This window comes from Oncorhynchus clarkii, chromosome 18 (genome assembly GCF_045791955.1).
Source record: "Oncorhynchus clarkii lewisi isolate Uvic-CL-2024 chromosome 18, UVic_Ocla_1.0, whole genome shotgun sequence".
NCBI lineage: Eukaryota > Metazoa > Chordata > Actinopteri > Salmoniformes > Salmonidae > Oncorhynchus > Oncorhynchus clarkii.
This window is the reverse complement of record NC_092164.1, coordinates 15,134,162-15,156,434: the sequence shown is the minus strand read 5'-3', so window position 1 is coordinate 15,156,434 and position 22,273 is coordinate 15,134,162. Positions and strand designations below refer to the sequence as shown.

The 22,273-nt window shown below is 41.3% G+C and overlaps 1 pseudogene; it reads left to right on the top strand.

Moving 5' to 3' along the window:
• Positions 1–583: 583 nt before the first annotated feature.
• LOC139372252 (putative potassium channel regulatory protein pseudogene) lies at positions 584–10,594 on the top strand (annotated as a pseudogene).
• Positions 10,595–22,273: the final 11,679 nt, after the last annotated feature.

Below are 22,273 nucleotides of genomic sequence, written 5' to 3'. Positions count from 1 at the left end.
CCTACAACTAAATAAACATTATCATATTGAACTTGGGGAGACTACAGAAACATATTCTCACATATTACCCCTCCTGTTTTTTCAGATTAGTGCAGATTAAGTGCCACTCACTGTCATTTACTGAACTAAGCAGACAGGGGGGTAGTCTGAATAAAACAGACACAAAACTAAAACATTTTTAAAAAACAATGCAACAAAAAAGTAATAATGCTAATCCCATGTTGAATGAATGTAGATGTAACTTTAGACCAATGTCTACTGTCTGGAGCCAAACCATACACCTGGGGGGCCAACCTCACTGTACTCCATTTAGTAACTTTAGTACCACCTGAGGTTGCTGAGGGGAGGACAGCTCATAATTATGGTTGTAACGGAATGAATTGAATGGAATCAAACACATGGTAACCATGTATTTGATACTATTCCGCTCCAGCCATTACCACGAGCCCGTCCTCCCCAATTAAGGTGCCTCCAACCTCCTGTGTTTTATTACTAAATTTACTCCATTGGGGCTCAATGATCAATCTCAATTTGTGGCTCATATTAGCCCCTAGTGGTAACATTCTGTACTGTCACCAGCCTCTCCAACTGAAGTTATGTGACTGCACTCACCTAGCATGAGATTTGTTTTGTTTACGGGTTGGTGTTGCCAGGATATGTTCACTGAATACCACTCCTCTCCTTAGACCCATTATTGTCTGCAATGATTTAAACTGTCAGTCATCTAAACATGAGTGTCCAGGACCTAATATCATTCAATAATGGAGGTAAAAAATTCACCACTACCCTGTCAACTCTCAGAAGACACCAAGACTCAAGAATAGCTAGGATCCTGGATGGCAAAGATACAGATTTTAAAGTTATCAGTGGACAAGTTTTTGTAGATAGAGATTGGACTTTCTTTAAATACATCCTGGATTATATGAGGACAGGTCAAATTACCTTGCCAGCAGAATTCTCTGACTACAATGGCTTGGCTCAAGAAGCACAGTTCTATGGTTTGTATCCATTGGCACTTTCGGTTGAGAGGAACATCCATCGATCCAGAGTTGAGGTTCTAGAATTGCGCTTCTCTGTCCAGGAAACACGGATTCTTCCAAATATTCTGCTCCAACAACAAATCTCTGGAGGCTTTGGCGACAAGGATATCCATTTTCGTGGAACATCCAAATCTGAATGGGAATTTCCCACACCTGCCTTAGAACTCCAGCACACCTCATCCTGTACCGGTCCAGAGACCCTCTCACCATGACATGGTGTTCCAATATGGGACTGACCAACTAGCCAGGGATGACTTCTTTGCCAGGTGTAGGGAAGTTACACTATTATACCCATCTCAGTGTCTCCCATTGGCCAATTCCTCAAGGGCTCCATACTGTATGATGAGTTTATTAGTCACATGCACAGAGTTGCAGATGTAATTGCAGGGTACAGTGAAATTCTTAAGCTCCGACAGTGCAGGTCAAAAAGAGAAGTGAATGAAACAATACAAATAATAATTAAAACATACACATATTTACAACTGTAACACTAATACATGTCCATTGGGGGGTGGGGGCAGGGCAAATGTCCATTGGGGCAGGTAGAATGTCCCTGAGGGATTGTCCATTGGCGGAGCAGCAGGGGGGAAGTGAGAAATCAGTGGATTTCAGACTATTGAGATGGATCCATTCTCTGAGAGTCAGACTGGATTGACCAACAGATGGCGACAAAGGATAATATTGTTGAGGGCCATAATGTCAATATACTTCACCTCACCATTAGTCTCAATTTATACAGTATATTTTATTTGACATCAATTTCCTGTGTCCTAAAGTATATTTCCAAAAGTACAATTCTCTAAATTGAAATAGAATTGAGAATGTATTTGATCAAGAATACAAATAAAACATACTTTTTTTTAAAAACTATTTGTTTAATTCCAGGTAGCCCATACACTGATGTCGAACGGCAATGCTTTGCTTCAACAGCACCGTCAATACTGGAGGCTTCAGCAGTGGTGAACTCCAATATTTACGTGCTGCTACAGCAAGGCAGCCAGTCACAGAATGGCGGTCACAAGCCTCGGATGTCCAGGCTTCGCTCACGTTGTCACAGACATGCACATAACACCACAGCCAGGCTGAACTCTCAAGCCCTTGCCTTAGACACTTATCATAGGTCTGAGGGGATAGGGTGGGTATAAGCACAGGTTGGGCAACTCTGGACCTGGAGGGCCACGGTGTATGCAGGCTTGTGCTCCGGCACACTTGATTTAATTGATTGTGGTCTTAAACCACAATTAGTTGAATCAGGTGTGTTAGAGCTGGGTTGTAACAAAAGCCTGCATACACCGTGGCCCTCCAGGACATAGCGTAGCAGGTGGAACTATTTGTGTATTGCTTTCACTCTTCCAATCCTTTTTTCCATGTTTCTCCAGGCGTTACTGCAACAGCACAGTACAGCCTGTATCCCTGTATTACCCACAAACCATTCTGTGCTGCTTCAGCACTGCAAGGTCTGACACATCTACACTAACACATTCACACATACCCATCAGCTGGGTATGAAGGATGGCTAGAGTTCTCCTCTATCTGAAACAAGACAAGAAAAGCCAATGAGGTTGGGATAGTATGGTCATGGAACAATAACAGCATGCTGTATCCTCTGCCATGAGGTATGGGCCTTTATGGCACAAGTGGTAGTATGCACAGGGTCAGTTGTAACACCTACAAATTGGAGACCACTTAGAAAGCTGTTATTCAATGTGCTAATACTTGGTTAATGTCTCTACATACCTGAAACGTTTTAGGAGTACCAGTCAATAATTTTTTATTTTATTGACCAAAAAGTGTTTTGAGACCTAACGTGAATGTATCTAATCATATATAATTTACCCGTAAGAATAGATCTTTTGATTAGTTGATGACAATAATTATTGTAGTATTTTTTTCAAAAGACTCAGATTAGATTTCAATTAGTAATTGGGGATCAAATGAAACATTTTATAATTTGGTATTTTATATGGTATTTAGATATAACATTTCACTTCTTTACATCAAGTTTCCCAGTACAACTAAGATCATACCTTTTTTTTAAGTACAGTTCATACTTTTGAATGCTTATATTAATTTTGGATAATTCGTTTTTAATTATAACATTTTTTTTTGTCAACTTAGTGTATTTCCATCTAAATATCAGTTTCAAATCATAACATTTTTCAATCAACACTTATTTTTACAATTGAAGAGAGCAGCCTGTTTGAACCCTGCAGCCTATTACATTTAATTGTAACATTTCACTTCTGCCACTCTCGTTGAACTGTAAACGTCTGTATGTCCTAGAAACGTAATTACAGTGTGTAATGGTTGCTAAGACATGTGTGTTTTTTGTATAAAAATATTATTAATCTAACTCAAACAATCTTTTCAGAAATAAGTAAAAGGCAAAAAGTGTTCATTTAGCCTCGGTCTACCCTAAGCACCACTATTGATAATACAGAAATGAACAGTTGAGATTGACAACTCCATGAATTGTTGCATTATATAATATTATGTATTTTTAAAATAATTAATATTTATTTCTATCACTTATTACATATTTTCTTAGGCTCTGGTAGTGATAAAACAGCAGTTGATGTGGAGAACTCCACCGCAACTGAAACGGAAGTCCCGCCTCTTATTGGTTACGGTTGATGATGTAACCCGTTTTTTTTTTTTTTTTTTACCCGTTTTTAAATTGATCTAGATGTTGATGCCTCAAAAGTTGTTTTTCTCTAGTGACTGAGTCTACTGTCTGTTACACGAGGTCATTGTTATTGTAAACAGTCGACCCTCCACATCACATATTAGTATGTATCTGTTAATCAAATACAAATAAGGAAGTGTACAGGCTATAGTATAACTGCCATTTATGAAATGTAATAATATTTTAAGGTAGGCTATTTCAAACAATGTATTTAGTGAGGAACACACACTGCGATCATAACAACAACTGCACCCACCGACTTGATGAAAAAAAATGTACAGACCGACTGAGTGAGAATAACGGTCACAACAACTGTCACACACCGACTTGACGATTTTTTTTTTACAGACCAACTGAGTGATAATACATGAGTAGACATCGTGCTACCTACCTGCGCGTATGACACCTGGAGACGGTAGCCTATAGCCAATGATCCCGTTTAGACTTTTCCCAATGTGCACAGGAAGCCGCGGATTGAAACAACATAATATTCCAGTGAGTTTAACCAGCCGGTCATCACGCTTCAAGGAAGTTCTATTATTTTGTTACTACTGTAGTAGCCTATTTATAAGCTACCCCATAGCGCTAGTTTTGCGAGGGAGGCGGGGCGAAGGCATTTGAAGAAAAAAGGGAGATCACTTGACCTCAGCCGACACAAGAGATAATACACAGATCAATGCATCCTCCATCGACTTTATATATATATAGACAGAGCTCAACCACCACCCCCCATCTCTATAAAACCATAATCGGCGATCCCTCCTCCAAAGACGTGCTCCTCGGGGAGAGAAGTCGCATTTCGAAGTTCGGTTAAGTGATGACTATAGTCTTCAGCAGTGGTTTAAAGTACTTAAGTAAAAACACTTGAAAGTACTACTTTAGTCGTTTTTTTCGGTATCTGTACTTTACTATTTATATTTATGGAAACGTTTACTTTTACTTCACTACATTACATTACTTAAGATAATAATGTACTTTTAACTCCATACATTTTCCCTGACACCCAAAAGTATTCTTACATTTTGACAAGAATGGTCAAATTCACATAATTACCAAGAGAAAATCCCTGGTCATCCCCACTGCCTCTGATCTGGTGGACTCACTAAACACAAATGCGTTGCTTGTAAATGCGTTGCTATCCAATAAAAAAAGGAAGATTGTGCCTTCTGGTTTGCTTAATGTAAGGAATTCGAAATTATTTATACTTGTACTTTTACTTTTGATACTTAAGTACATTTGAGCAATTCCATTTTACTTTAACACTTTTAACACCAAATACTTTTAGACTTTTACTCAAGTAGTATTTTACTAGGTGACATTCACTTTTACTTGAGTCGTCGTCAGGAGCTGTCAGGCTTTTTCTTTAACTCTGTATTATGAACTATTTGGGGCGTAATTTTGCGTGGTTGGATAAACCGAGGCCCGACAGTGAGGAATTGTATCTCGCGCGTCAACGCCAACGGACGCTGGCTGCACTGCATTGCAATGATGATGAAAATATTCCATTCGTTGGTAATGTCGTTTTAAAGTTGCTTCATACAATGAAATAGCAGTTGAAAGTGTTGTTGGTGGAATTGCCTTAATCTTTTAAATTTGTACATTGTTGTCCACATCCTTCTCGTTCCATGTAAGCACACATTTTCAATATCATCACTTTGTTTCTCGTATTCTGTGATCAAAATTGTAAGAGCAAAATTTTAGTATTTTGAAGGTGCATGTGTTTAGTCGTAAATGATATACATTTTCACGCTTAGTTCATTAATTTATTTGAAATAATGTATTTGAATGTTACATTTTGATGTCACACTACTTAGGCTACATGAAATGTAGTACATTTCTAGCTAGTTGTTAAATTAAAACATCATTTGTTTCATTACAGTTCAATTAATGTACACGCTATAGCTATAGGCTTAAAGTATATCTGAAAGGAATATACACGAAATAGAAACAATTCGTTTTCGAAAATATTTGCAGTAAGACATCGTAAGGCTACTCAACAAACGAGCATCAACTCTGCTTGGAAGAGTATTTTCCTGTGCTCACTGAAATAAGTTAGCCCAGTCTGATTATCGAAAAGAAAAATGTGTTGGAAAACAGAACTCTGAATTTGTCGTCTTCATTTAAATAGCAATGAGCTAATATTTGGAATGCATTATATAGGTTACAGTCTATGAACCCTTTTAATCATTGAAATAATGTATGCAATGTATCGGAGGCCTATGTAATGGAACATTGGTCTTACAAAGGTGTTTTTAATTTATCCAAATCTTTATTATAGGCCTATGGATAAAATACTGTAAAATATCATGCCTATTACTAAATCCCGCATTAATCTGTGACACCTGCCGTCCGCGTGCGACCCGAAGATTGTATTCATGTTTCTTTTATTTACTCTACATGGAACGAATTTGAAACATAAATTCGTCCAGTTTTCTTACAATTCAGTCATTGTCTTATACTTTACTTGCAACTACAGCTGAGTAATTGGGCTGCATTCTTACCAAAGTACAGTAACATGCAAAAGGCCAACCTCAGAAACAGTTGATGTCCCATAAGTGAAACAAAACATGACAGTGGATCCTATCAACAAACATAGCCTACATTCAATGGTGTTGAAAATTACCCAGTTTACCGGGACAACTGAAAGCCCCATGCTTCAGTGGAAGTGGTAGAGTGGGGATCCACTGTATGAATAAAGCAGTGGCGTGCCGTGGGCCTGGGGCCTGGGCCTTCAGTGAAGTCCTACACAGTCCCACCCGAATTAATCCACCTCTTATTACCATCATTATGATGCCATGGCTCTAGACACTATACATTTAGACAGAAACACAGTATAACCAGGCGTTGCGTCACCTTGAAATTTACATTTTTTTTCAGAGAATTGCAGGGGAAGAGTACAATACCTTTTCATTGTGCAGCTTCGTTGCCTTGCGCGCTTGTTCGTTGAACTGTAGATCCACTCCGGTGTCCTCAAAAGTTTTCAAAAGCACCATTGCTTGTATTTGCCCAGCCATACTTTGGTGTCTCATTGCTGCCTTGGTTAGACAACTCAAGTTTACAAAGCCAGTGTGGCTCCAAACACCAAATCAAATCAATCACTTGCAAATAATAGGCATTCCCAGCAGTTTGCAGTGCTTCTCGGAGCCTGTGAGCCATTGATAGTGCTCGTAGTTGGAACTTTGAAAGTGGCGAACGAACCCTTTCCCGCCTGTGACAGGCTTTGTAGCGTCTGCGTCGACCTCTCCTGACAATGTCTAACTTTTCTTGAAAAGTTTGTCTTGAGAATGGCGTTATAACTATATCCTCGACCAAATCGATATCTTCTCCTTCCACCATTGTGGGTTGAAAAAACAGCTTAGTAGTACGCAAATTAATTTGTTTATCAAATTCAGTTTCCTAGTTCTGAGATTCTGTATAGACCTGCCCATATAGGACCTGCCTCTCAATATTGGTAATCCAATCAAAAGACGTGCACGCACTACGCCTGCTAGCTGGCTCCTGTGTAACACTGGAGCCAGCCAGCAGGCGTACAATAGCCAACTCTAAAGCTGATTGGTTGACACAAAATTTTAATTTCCATTCACTTTAAGCTACAAGCGCCAGCACTGTTGATTCTGAAGGCCTGAGGGCAGATTTTAGACCCCTGGCAACACATGATGGCTGAATATGATTGGATAAAAGATCTAACATAAAGACCAGCCCTCCAAATCTCAACCTGGGGCTGGAAGCAGTGCAACCAAGAGGAAAGCTATGAAATGAAGAGTATAATTCTTACTCTGGGGAATAATTGAATACATATTTGTGGGAAAATATATATTTTTTAAAAGTAGATTCTGATGATGTTTAGGCCAGCAGAGAAGGCCTTGCTGGCCCTGACGGCCCACCACTGGAATAAAGTATATACTGAACAAAAATACAAACGTAACAAGCAACATTTTCAAAGATTTTACTGAGTTACAGTTCATAGAAGGAAATCAGTCAATTTAATTAAATTCATTAGGCCCTAATCTATGGATTTCACGTGACTGGGCAGGGGCGCAGCCATGGGTGGGCCTGGGAGGGCATAGGCCCACCGACTTGGGAGCCAGGTCCACCCACTGGGGAGCCAGGCCCAGCCAATTAGAATGAGTTTTTCCCCACAAACAGAAAGAAATACTACTCAGCACCCCCATCCCCCTCCTCAGACAATCCCGCAAGTGAAGAACCCGGATGTGGAGGTCCTGGGCTGACGAGGTTACATGTGGTCAACGGTTGTGAGGCCAGTTGGATGTACTGTCAAATTCTCTAAAATAATGTTGGTAGAGAAAGGAACATTACATTCTCTAGCTACAGCTCTGGTGGACATTCCTGCAGTCAGCATGCCAATTGCACGCTCCCTCAAATCTTGAGACATCTGTGGCATTGTGTTGTGTGACAAAACCGCACATTTTAGAGTTGCCTTTTATTATCTCCAGCACAAGGTGCACCTGTGTAATGATCATGCTGTTTAATCATCTTATTTATATGCCACACCTGTCAGGTTAATGGATTATCTTTAGTAAAGGAGAAATGCTCACTAATAGGATGTAAAAAAAGTTTTTTGTTCTTATTTCTTCTTTTTTTCTCCCTTTTTCTCCCCAATTTTGTGGTATCCAGGGATCTTTTATTTCAGCTCATGAAAAATGGGACCGACACTTTACATGTTTTGTTAATATTTTTGTTCAGTATAGATTAGTTCATGAAAACTAAAGAAGATAATGAAGCTCATTTCTGTATAAGCAACTGATGAGGTAAAAATGGCGGACTAAAGTCCATGGAGACAAGACAACACAGGAGCAAAAGGTGTCCTATATATCCCCTGTGCACCTCTCAACCCCTCTCTCTGTCTATCTTTATCTTTTTTCATGTCCCATCAGGTTAAATGTTTGTCTCCATTTCTGAGCAATCAGTGTGCTTGCTTCCTGACTATTTATAAAGGACTAGTTGCTACCCTCTTCGATTACACTAGTCCCCATCCCTTTCCATACTGAGACCAATCCTCTAGCCATAGGTCCCTTCCCATTTAGTGATTTCAGATATGAAGGGGCTGGATAGGTTTAAGCAATATGGTAAGGATTTTATTAGTCTTCCAAATGGACTTGGGTAACTTCCACCATGTTGCTTACAACTATCCACTTCCCTCAGATCTACAAACACAGTACAGTGAAACTACAGATGTAGGATCTTAATTTGAGCCAGAAAATAATCTTGCAGCATCAGGACATTTGAATTATTATGTGGATTATAATTAATATACATTTTTTTGTAGGGGTTGATACATTCATTGGAAGGGAAAATCAATTTAACAGTGTAAATGACAAACTTCAGAATACTTTTTAAACCTCAAATACACCACAAGTTTTAAATCCCCCCCTGCATTGCAGGAAAGTTCTCTTGCAACAGGCTGATCCATTTAAGATCCTACATCTGTAGGGAGAGAAGGTTCTAGATATTATTTTAGGACTGGGCTTAACAGTATCTGTGCAGTAGCAGTAGCCCAACCCGTCAATGCAACACAAGACAGGACACAGAATCCAGATCCAGGGTTGTGATCACCAGACACCACAGCATAAACAAATATGGCCGACAAACGCGATGTACAGAAATAAAGCCAGAACAAGTTGTCACCAGGTCTTAACTCTTTAAGTTTGGGGAATGCCCAGCAAGTGCAGTGTGGGGCTGTGAGAGGCGATATGGGGAATAACGTGTGTCTGTGTGTTGATACTGAGAACATTGTCAGGTTTTAAAAGTAGTCTCATATCTATGTAGTCCAAACCAAACCTTAGTTTTAATTATGGTTATAAACCTGTAGTGTTAGTCTGCAGGTATTCTGTTATGAGTACATTTTTATGGGCCAATTAGGTTAGTTTTTTCAGTACTAGTTTTCTGTTACTTCATGTGGAAATGTACGTAAATAATAACTCTATAAAACACAAAGATCAGTGGCTTAGGGTCAACATCGTCCTATCCCCATTCCTCCCTGTGTGGTTGATGCAGCAAGAGTGTTTCTCCCAGGCCGTTGGTAGGGAAAGACAAAGACACACACACACACACACACACACACACACACACACACACACACACACACACACACACACACACACACAGACAGTACAGTGTCTGTAATGACAGCAGCTGCTCCCTGCCTGCATAACCAAGGTGCCGGAGCAAACGACAGCAAATGCCTGAAATTCTGACTTCTGGAATATTCCCTTGTTCAGCCAACGCTCCACCCTGTCGAAGTAATCTGACACATGGCGCAAGTTTGGGCATGCGTTAGTGGCATTAGTCGTGTGTGTGTGTGTATGTGTGTGTGTTGGTACATCAATACCTATGCAACCATACTGTATGTCGACAGACATCCAAGAAGGATAACATGCCAGAGAGAGAGAAAGAGTATGTGAGAGAGAGAGAGAGAGAGAGAGCGAGAAAGAAAGAAAGAAAGAAAGAGAGAGTGAGAGAAAAAGAGACAGGAAGCAAAAGAAAGACAGGGAGAGAATGTGGTTGAGAATAATAAGAGAGAGAGAAAAATCTTTATTGAGAGTGTAAGAGACAGAAAGAGACAGAGAGTCAGTCTAACGTTCTGTTAGCGTGTTCCATTTGCACCCAGTCCACAGTGCCCCTCTGTCCCCCTATAACCCATGCTCCCTATTAGCATGGTGGTCCTACAGAGGAGAAAGCTGGTTATTCAGAGATCCAGGCCACAGACAACATCAGCCGTCACACCAGAACAGGGCTCTGTATAAATAGAGGGGAGCCACTGGCCTCTGGAGAGGACCATTGCCACCATCGCGTGACTCTGAACACAGTCCTGAGAGGCCCAACAGTCACGATCTGCCCTCAGGGGTGAACCCCAACTTGTATGAATTGAGGAGAAGTATGAATCGTGGCTTGCCTGGTTTCCTGAGAGTCTTTTCCATTTCTGTTTGGGCCAACTCGTTGTTGAATGTAGAAGCAGTCAGGCAGCCTGGATAGGTAAATGGCTACACCGAATATACACACTTAAAAAGAAAGAAAGAGAGAGAAAATTAAGAGATAGAAAGAGAGACTGATTGACAGAGGTAGTCTGTGTTGTCTTAAGAGAAATGGGTGCAGAGAGAGGAGAAAGAGAGAGATGAAAGCCTACCATCTCCTGGCTGCTGTCCAGACAATGATGTCATGTTTAATGACCTCACCATGCAGTGTCATCATCGCCCCCCTTGTGCACCACTTTAGGTGCACCACAGCCCAAAGTGTCTGTCTCTTAACCACCGATATTACTGTACTACCACATGTCTCCATTGCCCAACACCTTGTGTAATGCCCACTAATCTTAATGTCTTCAATGGCATGGCCTATTAACTTGGTGTGAGCTAATTAGCTTGTTTACCCCAAGGCTAGGGAAAGGCAACCATGTGATCAGGGTAGCTTTGAAGTAATTATATTACAATATCTCTGAAGAGCACTAACACCATGGGTGAGTGGATCATTCACTGTACATGGAGGCGTAGGTGGACGCTCTCTCTCCACCTCTCTCTCTCTCTCTCTCTCTCTCTCTCTCTCTCTCTCTCTCTCTCTCTCTCTCTACCTCTCTATCTCTCTCTCTCTCTCTCTCTCTCTCTCTCTCTCTGACGCTGGCCCGATGTCTTCATCTTCAGGGAAAGCTAGTAACGCACCGTGACAGTAGCTGTCTGAGAGGAACTACTGGAGGCCTTCCTTTTCATATTCTCCTAAAAAAATTGCGTATTTTTTCTCTCTCTCTCTTTATGTCTGCGAGAGAACTAAGGGAGTCTTTATCCTGAGAGTCGGTTAGAGAGGCCGGGAACTCCAAATATAGAAATAGAACTAATAGAAGTGTACACAGTTCTAAAATCCATATGATTGTTAATTTAAGTGTTTAAAGCACCTTTTTACATAGCAAATAAACCAAATTCATAGCAATATTATTATAGCCATATAGCCTACAGCTCAACTAGAAAACAAACCATTTCCACAGTACAGCAGTCTGTTGATCTGTGTAGCCAGCCTGATGCTGCTGCTGCTGGTTTCTAGTGGATGATGGAGTTGTAGTAGAAGTTAATTAAAGGACAGGCGTCATTCCCTCCCTCCATCCCTCACACCGCTCAGTCCTGTGGGCGCCAGGGAAATAACAGGCCTCTCTCTCTCTTCACTGCTCTCAGAGCCCAGGGCCTCGTCTCAATCCCGAAAGTCACTCCCTTTCCTCCTATGCCCTCTATTCTCCGTCACTTCCCTTCAAGTAAGTTAGCGATAGGTCCACCTAGCTGAGGCTATATTGCAATTCACCTATTTGGTTTAGCCAGATCTGTGACAAGAAGTGAACAAGGGCAGAGAGCAGAGTAGAGGGGGAAACTCTTTGGCAATAAAAGGCATGCAGCCCTTGGGCGGCTCCATTGGTCAGTGCCCCAAAAAGTGGCAGACAGGTCACAAACTCCCCTAGACAACCCTCCCCACTGCCCACCCCGGCAAACAAAAGAGCCAGCATCACCATATTCCTCTGGGATTGGGCGTGTCCAGAGAAGGGAAAAACAACAGTTGAATCTGAGTGCTGTTAAACTCCACATTCACCCTGATTATAATCTCTGGTTTTGCTGTTTGTTTGTTTTCAAACCCACAAAGGTTTACATTAGGAGCTCTGAAGTGTGGAAAATGCCTGCCAAGACCAAGACAGAGCTAAAAGAATAACCCACCAAAACATCCCTGCACGGTTGATGACCTGTCTTCTTGAGATGCATGGCAAATCTATAATACTGCAGTATACACTGTTTCATGCTTCATTCTGACTAACAGATCAACATGGTTTATTTAAGTGGAAAAGCAACTTTGAATTGATAACCATTCAAATGAATGTCAGGTGGAAAAACATACAGATGTAGTTTACTTTACGAAGTCCTCCTCTGGATTGTAAGCTCCCCTTTGGCAGGAGAAAGTCATGATGTCATCACAGGGTATTCCCTTCTTCACTCTACCAAATATAGGCAGGAAGAATGGCCTACTGTAGTTTTAGGAAAGTGTGTGTGTGTGCATTCATAACGATGGGCCCGTGGCTAATGTCGCCTCAACATTCTGCCAAGGAATGAATGGAAAGCATGAATGGAATGTCTGGTATTCCCTAAATCATCACAGAGGTAGTTTCTCTCTCATACCTAAAGACTGGAATGTTTTTCTAACCCCCAACCTTTACAGTAATTGTTTTGTAGAACTGGCTGATGTTTGTGGAACTATTTCCATTCTTTTTATTTTGTTTCATGATGGATCAACGGTATGTGACTTGTGACTTGTAGTAAAGAACAGAACGCATTTCCTTTGATATTTCCTTGGGAAAAGCAGGCCAGCGTCAATTTGTGACTTACAACCAAAAAACGAAATGAATGCTGACATAAGCCCTCAGCACGTTTCCAAAAAGCTTGGTGAGTTACAGTACGTTAAGGTTTCCATGTTTCCTTAGCATTTAAAGTAACTGTGGAGGGAAAATCAAACTTATAAAAGTTCATATTCTGTTAATTCATTCCCAAATAATGTTGTTGACTTTTCCTATACTCATATTTGTGGCAAAAGCATAAATTGGAGAAAAAAACACTTAAAATCTCCACCTCAAACTTGTATCTCAAACAGAACATTTAAAAAATGCTTGCTATTTCCTCATATAACATGATGTCATGTTGGCTCATTGGCTGAGCCGGCCAATCAGTGGTTTACTCGCGTAAGTATTATATAAATATTTAACGACCGGTATACGCCCACACCATTCTGTTGTTGGGGTACGCCCACACCATTCAAACACATAAAATCTTTAAACATACTTCATTACAATTGTTTGAAAGGAAAACGATTTCACTCATATTGTAGTTCATTGCATAGAAATCTGGAAACACTGAACAGTTACTTTAAGGAGAGAACATCATCAAAGATGGGCCTTGTTAGATGAACTATCTCACGCTACATTTTACAAACTGCCTCGGTAATTATTGTTTTCAACAAACTCTTCCATGTCTCTTCTTACATAAACTGTTCTCAACCGCAATTACAACTTGCAGCAAACATATCCAAAAGCCTCTGAGGAGAGCGGCAGGGAGAAATTAGAAACCTAGAATACTACACTGTTAGCAAACAGCCACATATAAAATAAAATCAGTAAGTAGTCTGGGCCTCTTGGAAGACATGTTACCGGTTAAGTCTCACGTCACCTAAGAGCAACAGGTCACAACACCCTGTCTGTATATCAGTGGTGTGTGTGTGTGTGTGTGTGTGTGTGTGTGTGTGTGTGTGTGTGTGTGTGTGTGTGTGTGTGTGTGTGCGCATGTGTGTATGAGTGGTTATTGGGGTCTCAGGGAGTCACATTAACCTGCAATGTCTAAATGAAACATGACCCACACATCCTGCCGTTCATTCCGACTGTCTCCGTTTGCGTCGCAGTCTGGGGTCTTTAAGCCTGTATTTCTCCATTCATTCCTCAACCTCAGAATTCATTACTGACTGTCTTACGTTCCTGACCACAAGAACGTAAGACAGTCAAACAAGAAAACAATCACCTCAGCATTCTGATGAGGTCATTCCCAACAAGTAACAGCTCCCGGTGTGATGACACAGAGCCACAAAGCATCCCAGGAATGTCCTCGCCCAAATATACTGAACTAAAATGTAAACGCAACATGTAACCATTTCAAAGATTTTACTGAGTTACAGTTCATACGAGGAAATCAGTCAATTGAGAAAATAATGTTTTGGCTCTAATTTATGGATTTCACTTGACTGGGAATACAGATAGAATACAGATAGATACCTTAAATAAATGGTCCTCAGGATCTGGTCACAAGAGGCACCTGTGTAATGATCATGCTGTTTAATCAGCTTCTTGATATGCCACACCTGTCAGGTGGATGGATTCTCTTGGCAAAGTTTGAGAGAAATAAGCTTTTTGTGCGAATGGAACATTTCTGGGATCTTTTATTTCAGCTCATGAAACATGGGACCAACACTTTACATGCTGCGTTTATATTTTTGTTCAGTGTATACAGTGGGGCAAAAAAGTATTTAGTCAGCCACCAATTGTGCAAGTTCTCCCACTTAAAAAGATGAGAGAGGCCTGTAATATTCATCATAGATACACTTCAACTATGACAGACAAAATGAGAGAAAAAAAATCCAGAAAATCACATTGTAGGATTTTTTTATGAATTTATTTGCAAATTATGGTGGAAAATAAGTATTTGGTCAATAACAAATACTTTGTTATATACCCTTTGTTGGCAATGACAGAGGTCAAATGTTTTCTGTAAGTCTTCACAAGGTTTTCACACACTGTTGCTGATATTTTGGCCCATTCCTCCATGCAGATCTCCTCTAGAGCAGTGATGTTTTGGGGCTGTTGCTGGGCAACACGGACTTTCAACTCCCTCCAAAGATTTTCTATGGGGTTGAGATCTGGAGACTGGCTAGGCCACTCCAGGACCTTGAAATGCTTCTTACGAAGCCACTCCTTCGTTGCCCGGGCAGTGTGTTTGAGATCATTGTCATGCTGAAAGACCCAGCCACGTTTCATCTTCAATGCCCTTGCTGATTGAGGGAGGTTGTCACTCAAAATCTCACCATACATGGCCCCATTCATTCTTTCCTTTACACGGATCAGTCGTCCTGGTCCCTTTGCAGAAAAACAGCCCCAAAGCATGATGTTTCCACCCCCATGCTTCACAGTAGGTATGGTGTTCTTTGGATGCAACTCAGCATTCTTTGTCCACGAAACACGACGAGTTGAGTTTTTACCAAAAAGTTATATTTTGGTTTAATCTGACCATATGACATTCTCCAAATCTTCTTCTGGATCATCCAAATGCTCTCTAGCAAACTTCAGACGGGCCTGGACATGTACTGGTTTAAGCAGGGGGACACGTCTGGCACTGCAGGATTTGAGTCCCTGGCGGCGTAGTGTGTTACTGATGGTAGGCTTTGTTACTTTGGTCCCAGCTCTCTGCAGGTCATTTACTAGGTCCCCCTGTGTGGTTCTGGGATTTTTGCTCACCGTTCTTGTGATCATTTTGACACCACGGGGTGACATCTTGCGTGGAGCCCCAGATCGAGGGAGATTATCAGTGGTCTTGTATGTCTTCCATTTCCTAATAATTGCTCCCACAGTTGATTTCTTCAAACCAAGCTGCTTACCTATTGCAGATTCAGTCTTCCCAGCCTGGTGCAGGTCTACAATTTTGTTTCTGGTGTCCTTTGACAGCTCTTTGGTCTTGGCCATAGTGGAGTTTGGAGTGTGATTGTTTGAGGTTGTGGACAGGTGTCTTTTATACTGATAACAAGTTCAAACAGGTGCCATTAATACAGGTAACGAGTGGAGGACAGAGGAGCCTCTTAAAGAAGAAGTTACAGGTCTGCGAGAGCCAGAAATCTTGCTTGTTTGTAGGTGACCAAATACTTATTTTCCACCATAATTTGCAAATACATTCATTAAAAATCCTACAATGTGATTTTCTAATTTTGTCTGTCATAGTTGAAGTGCACCTATGATGAAAATTACAAGCCTCTCTCATCTTTTTAAGTGGGAGAACTTGCACAATTGGTGGCTGACTAAATACTTTTTTGACCCACTGTGTATGGTACAATTAAGCGTGGTTAGTTAGCACTGTTGTCTAAATTAGTTTAACTCACCCCTTCCTGGTGTATATACTGTGAATGTCTGAATGAGCATCCTTTGTGACAAACGCACTGGGAGAGAAATTACATTCAGTCTGTGGCAGACAAAGAGAAGGGAAAATGTTTATCTGCTAATATAGGGTAGTAGTGTTGGTATGATGTCCCAAGCCGGGCTTCATACACATTGACTCAGGTTGACCTAAAAACCATGTGTGTGCGTGTGCATGTGCGTGTGTGTGTGTGTGTGTGTGTGTGTGTGTGTGTGTGTGTGTGTGTGTGTGTGTGTGCATTTGAAGGTTCTTTTGAGGTCTGAGGTTTTAATGGGAATGCCGCTGTAATTCACCCTGATCCCCAGAGTCTGAAATGATTCATGAGTCTAAAAACAGCTAATGAGATAAATACCGTCTATCAGTCTGCCTCAGTTTATCCTTCCCACTGCACTCTACAGAACAGGGTGACATCATCACGTCTCAGACTGAGAGAACTGACATTGATTATCTCCCTGGATGGCTGCTCTTTTATTCCCCAGTCATACATTTCATTGGTTCCTTTTACAACAGTACAACATGGTTTTCAAATCGATATGGGTGTTCTGAAGCAATTCAATGCTTATCAAAACAGAAGATGAGCCATGAGTGTATATTATAGAACTAATGTGATGAATACTGGACCTATATTGTCATAGCATTTATTCCACTCATTCTATAGGATGATATCATCGCTTTGCAGACTGACTGAGTGATAAGAAAATGTATCATCTCACTGACTTTTAATCTGCTGAATGAGACAATGAGACTCTGATTGGAAAATTGGATCGTGTGACAGGCATTGTAGTGCAGAGAGTGAGTTTTCCCACAGGTGGACCGGGGTCTACTGGTGGACCGGGTCTCTGGTCTCCTGTGTCACAGATGTCTTTTGGGTCAGCATAGAAATCAATTATGTTGTAAGGTCACAAAGAAAATCAGGATTGCAGCAAAGGTAGGGATCTGTTCTTGCAGTTGCTTTGGGAAAACAAAGTGCTATAAGAGTTCTAAAGTTTTGCTTGGCTAGCAATGGTAGTGTACTCGACTAAAAATAAGGAACTACTACTGTTAATACACTACAACAAAAGGAACCCCCCCCCCCCCCCCCCCCCCGAAACTTGACTGATTCTCTTGTAGTCTACTCTAAATCCTCATCTAAATGAACCGTCTCTAGCTGATTCATGTCCATTAGATGTTTCCCCTCAACAGGGCCAAAGTCCTAAGCGATATAAGCATCAGCAGCATAAGCGGTTGCTTAGGGCCCCTGGGGTCTCCACTTACTTGCTGGCTTGCTTTTGAAGCTAAGCAGGGTTGGTCCTGGTCAGTTCCTGGATGGGGAGACCAGATGCTGCTGGAAGTGGTGTTGGAGGACCAGTAGGAGGCACTCTTTCCTCTGGTCTAAAAAAATATCCCAATGCCCCAGGGCAGTGATTGGGGACACTGCCCTGTGTAGGTGCCGTCTTTCAGATGGGACGTTAAACGGGTGTCCTGACTCTCTGAGGTCATTAAAGATCCCATGGCACTTATCCTAAGAGTAGGGGTGTTAACCCCGATGTCCTGGCTAAATTCCCAATCTGGCCCTCAAACCATCACGGTCACCTAATAATCCCCAGTTTACAATTGGCTCATTCATCCTCCTCCTCTCCCCTGTAACTATTCCCCAGGTCGTTGCTGCAAATGATAACTTTTTCTCAGTCAACTTACCTGGTAAAATAATGGATAAATAAATAAAAAATATACTAAGAATACTAGAATACAGCAGGTGCAATTTCGAAATCTAGTTGTGCATCAGCAGTTTTTCTCTTGCTACTGTATGCCAGTCACTCCATTAGTCATGTCAGCTAACAATGATTTGAATGGTATCTGAACTTGTAGTAAGTCATGGCCGAATACCAACCGGGGACACAGGGCACGTGCCCATGGGCCCTGACCTCCAGGAGGCCCCATTCATTTTGTTAGTCATTCTCACTCAGATATCATGTTAACATGGCATAAGTCATTAAAAAAATGGTGGAATTGAAGGAAATTTGCTTTAAAACTGCAACCATTTCTTTCCACTTCATGGCAAATGGGTAGAATTGTATGAAATTTGTCATAAAAATGCTGTTTTCTCTCCGCCCCATGGCAAATGGTTAGAATTGCATGTCATCTGTTATAAAACTGCAACATTTTCTCTACACCCATGGCAAAATGGGTAGAATTGCAAGAAATTAAATCTAAAACTTACCAAATCTCGCTTAGGGCCCACAAAAGGCTAGAGCCGGCCCTGCCCCTCAATAAGTGAAGGTGAGACTGACAGACTGATGACGTCAGGGTGTTCTGTATCTGTATGAGGTCATCATGAAACCTGGAGGCGGTTTGGGTTTTATGGATTTCTGCCCTGTCATGCTCCGTCCACTTCCATCTGACATGATCAAGATCTAATGAGAATGAATGTGATTCCTTCCATTTGACATAATCCAGATCTAATGAGAATGAATATTATTCCTTCCATCTGACATAATCCAGACCTAATGAGAATGAATGTGATTCCTTCCATTTGACATAATCCAGATCTAATGAGAATGAATATTATTCCTTCCATCTGACATAATCCAGACCTAATGAGAATGAATGTGACTCCTTCCATTTGACATAATCCAGATCTAATGAGAATGAATATTATTCCTTCCATCTGACATAATCCAGACCTAATGAGAATGAATGTGACTCCTTCCATTTGACATAATCCAGATCTAATGAGAATGAATATTATTCCTTCCATCTGACATAATCCAGACCTAATGAGAATGAATGTGATTCCTTCCATTTGACATAATCCAGATCTAATGAGAATGAATATTATTCCTTCCATCTGACATAATCCAGACCTAATGAGAATGAATGTGATTCCTTCCATTTAACATAATCCAGATCTAATGAGAATGAATATTATTCCTTCCATCTGACATAATCAAGATCTAATGAGAATTAATGTGACTCCTTCCTAAAAGTGTACACTGACTCTGTACTAGCCTTACTACCCTCTAGCTAGAGATAGGGAGAGAGATGGGAGAGAGAGATGAAAAGAGAGCTAGATGAGAGAGAGAGATGGAAAGAGAGAGATGGAGGAAGAGAGACAGAGAGAGAGAGAAAGAGAGAGCGAGTGAGAGAGATGAGAAGAGAGAGAGATGGAAAGAGATGGAGGGAGAGAGAGAGAGATGAAGAGATGGAGCCCTTTGAATTTAATTGAAAGACAACCCAATTCTGGTATTTTTTGCACTAATTGTGCAAAAAAACAAATATTTTCACATCAGCTCTTTTTCAGAGCTGATCTGATTAGTCAAAAGACCAATTAGTGAGAATTGAATTGGGTACCTTTGTGAACAGCACCTTAGAGGAGTGATGGAAGAAGGGGAGAGAGGTCTGGGGGGTTGGGGTGTGCGGCTGATCAAATGACCATCTCTGGGTTATAAATCAAATCCTTATTAAGTCTCTCTGGAGGGTACACACAAGCAGGCACGTCATTTATTTGACTGCTTCTGTGGGGTAAAGAGCAGATCCCAATCAGTCACATATTCACACATGCCAAAGTCACCCTGCTAGAATGACATCATGGACGAAAACCCACTAGTCAATTCAGTCCCCCACCCACGCATATATTTACACACACACACACACACACACACACACACACACACACACACACACACACACACACACACACACGCTCTGTGTGCAGCAACCATGGCAACCAACCTCTAAGCCATGACATCACCCTTCCCACCCCAGGAGAGGAGAAGGTGACTCGTGACTTGTCTGATTTCACTCAGCTAGACGTAGAAACTCGATAACGGTACCAAAACTGTCAGGATGCTTCAACAACCCTCTATGTGGTTTACAGTGCTAACACTAAACTACCCAACCAATCAGCTGTCAGGACCTACCTAGACCCATATCAGACCAAGGGGGGAAATTCCCCCTGACCACCACCTACCGCCCACTGTCTAGCAACTCCACAGTCCTATGCTGTTGTGGGACTGATTCTTGAACCTACAGTTTTCCCACAATCGTGAGTCACTGCATGGCTCTCCCGCTATCACACAGGTTCTGTCTGGAACCATTCAAATGGACATAGACACAGTATACACACATCACATCACTTCATACAGGTGCAGGGTTTAGAGAATATCATTTGAAAAGAAAGGATCCTTTTTGTAATACTCCAGAGTTGCAGTAAAGATTGGATCAGAGTTCAGAAGGCTGTCATAACCTATTAGTCAAATACATAGTGTACATAAAGACAACACACGTACACAGAACATTAACGTCATTTAGCAGACGCTCTTAATAACCAGAGCGATTAGGGTTAAGTGCCTTGCTCAAGGGCATATTGTTCACCCTGTTGATGGCTCGGGGATTCCAACCAGCAATCATTTGGTTACTGGCCCAACGCTCTTAACCACTAGGCTACCTGCCAGGCTACATTGTCTTCAATTAGTCACAACTGGTGATAAATGAAATTCAGATTACAGACGATGACTCAATGGATGAATTAATTATTGAATGAATCATCTTGCACTTTATCTAGAACTCCTAGGAAACAATGGAGACATGCTAGAGTGGAACGAGTGGGATGGGGGTCCATACATCCTGGGACAACCTCTAAAGCCAGACTGCAGACTGCTCCAGACACCCACGCACCACATGGTGGGCCCTGGCCCGAGCCCTGACTCCTGACTCAGCCGTCTAGGACCGTCTGAGACCCTGAGAACAGGATGTGTCACAAGCTTAGAGTTCTGTATGTGCCTGTGTAATGGAGTCCACCCGTGAACAGCCGACCCGGTATTAGAACTCGCGTTCACAACTATATTTGATAGGGCTGTCAACTAACTTGCTTTAATGCAGTATCTACAGTGGGGCAAAAAAAGTATTTAGTCAGCCACCAATTGTGCAAATTCTCCCACTTAAAAAGATGAGAGAGGCCTGTAATTTTCATCATAGGTACACTTCAACTATGACAGACAAAATGAGAAAAAAAATCCAGAAAATCACATTGCAGGATTTTTATGAATTTATTTGCAAATTATGGTCTCCAGATCTCAACCCCATAGAAAATCTTTGGAGGGAGTTGAACTCCGTGTTGCCCAGCAACAGCCCCAAAACATCACTGCTCTAGAGGAGATCTGCATGGAGGAATGGGCCAAAATACCAGCAACAGTGTGTGAAAACCTTGTGAAGACTTACAGAAAACGTTTGACCTCTGTCATTGCCAACAAAGGGTATATAACAAAGTATTGAGATAAACTTTTGTTATTGACCAAATTCTTATTTTCCACCATAATTTGCAAATAAATTCATTAAAAATCCTACAATGTGATTTTCTGGATTTTTTCTCTCTCATTTTGTCTGTCATAGTCTCTCTCTCCCGCTCATCTTTTTAAGGGGGAGAACTTGCACAATTGGTGGCTGACTAAATACTTTTTTGCCCCACTGTATCTACAGTAGTACTATAAAAAACCTGTCTAACTATAAAACATTTTAAAACATTTTACAACTTGTAGCCTCTTATTTCTTAAGAGCAATGCTCTTCAATCCTGGTCCTGGGATCCACAAAGTCTAAACAAGGGCTATAGGGCTTGATGTATAGTAAATGAGTTGAATCAGGTGCTTCAGTGCTGGGCTAGCACAAAATACCAAGATAATGGATTTGAACTACTTCCTTGATAAATAGCGCCATCTGGTGACAACAGCTGTAGTGTGCGGGCATGCCCATGCTTCTCATTCATCCACATAGCCCTTTTAGTCACGCCTTGTATTAAAGGTCAGATCTAAACATATATCCACGGAAATGTGAAGTAACAACATCATACAACGATTCAATCAATGTT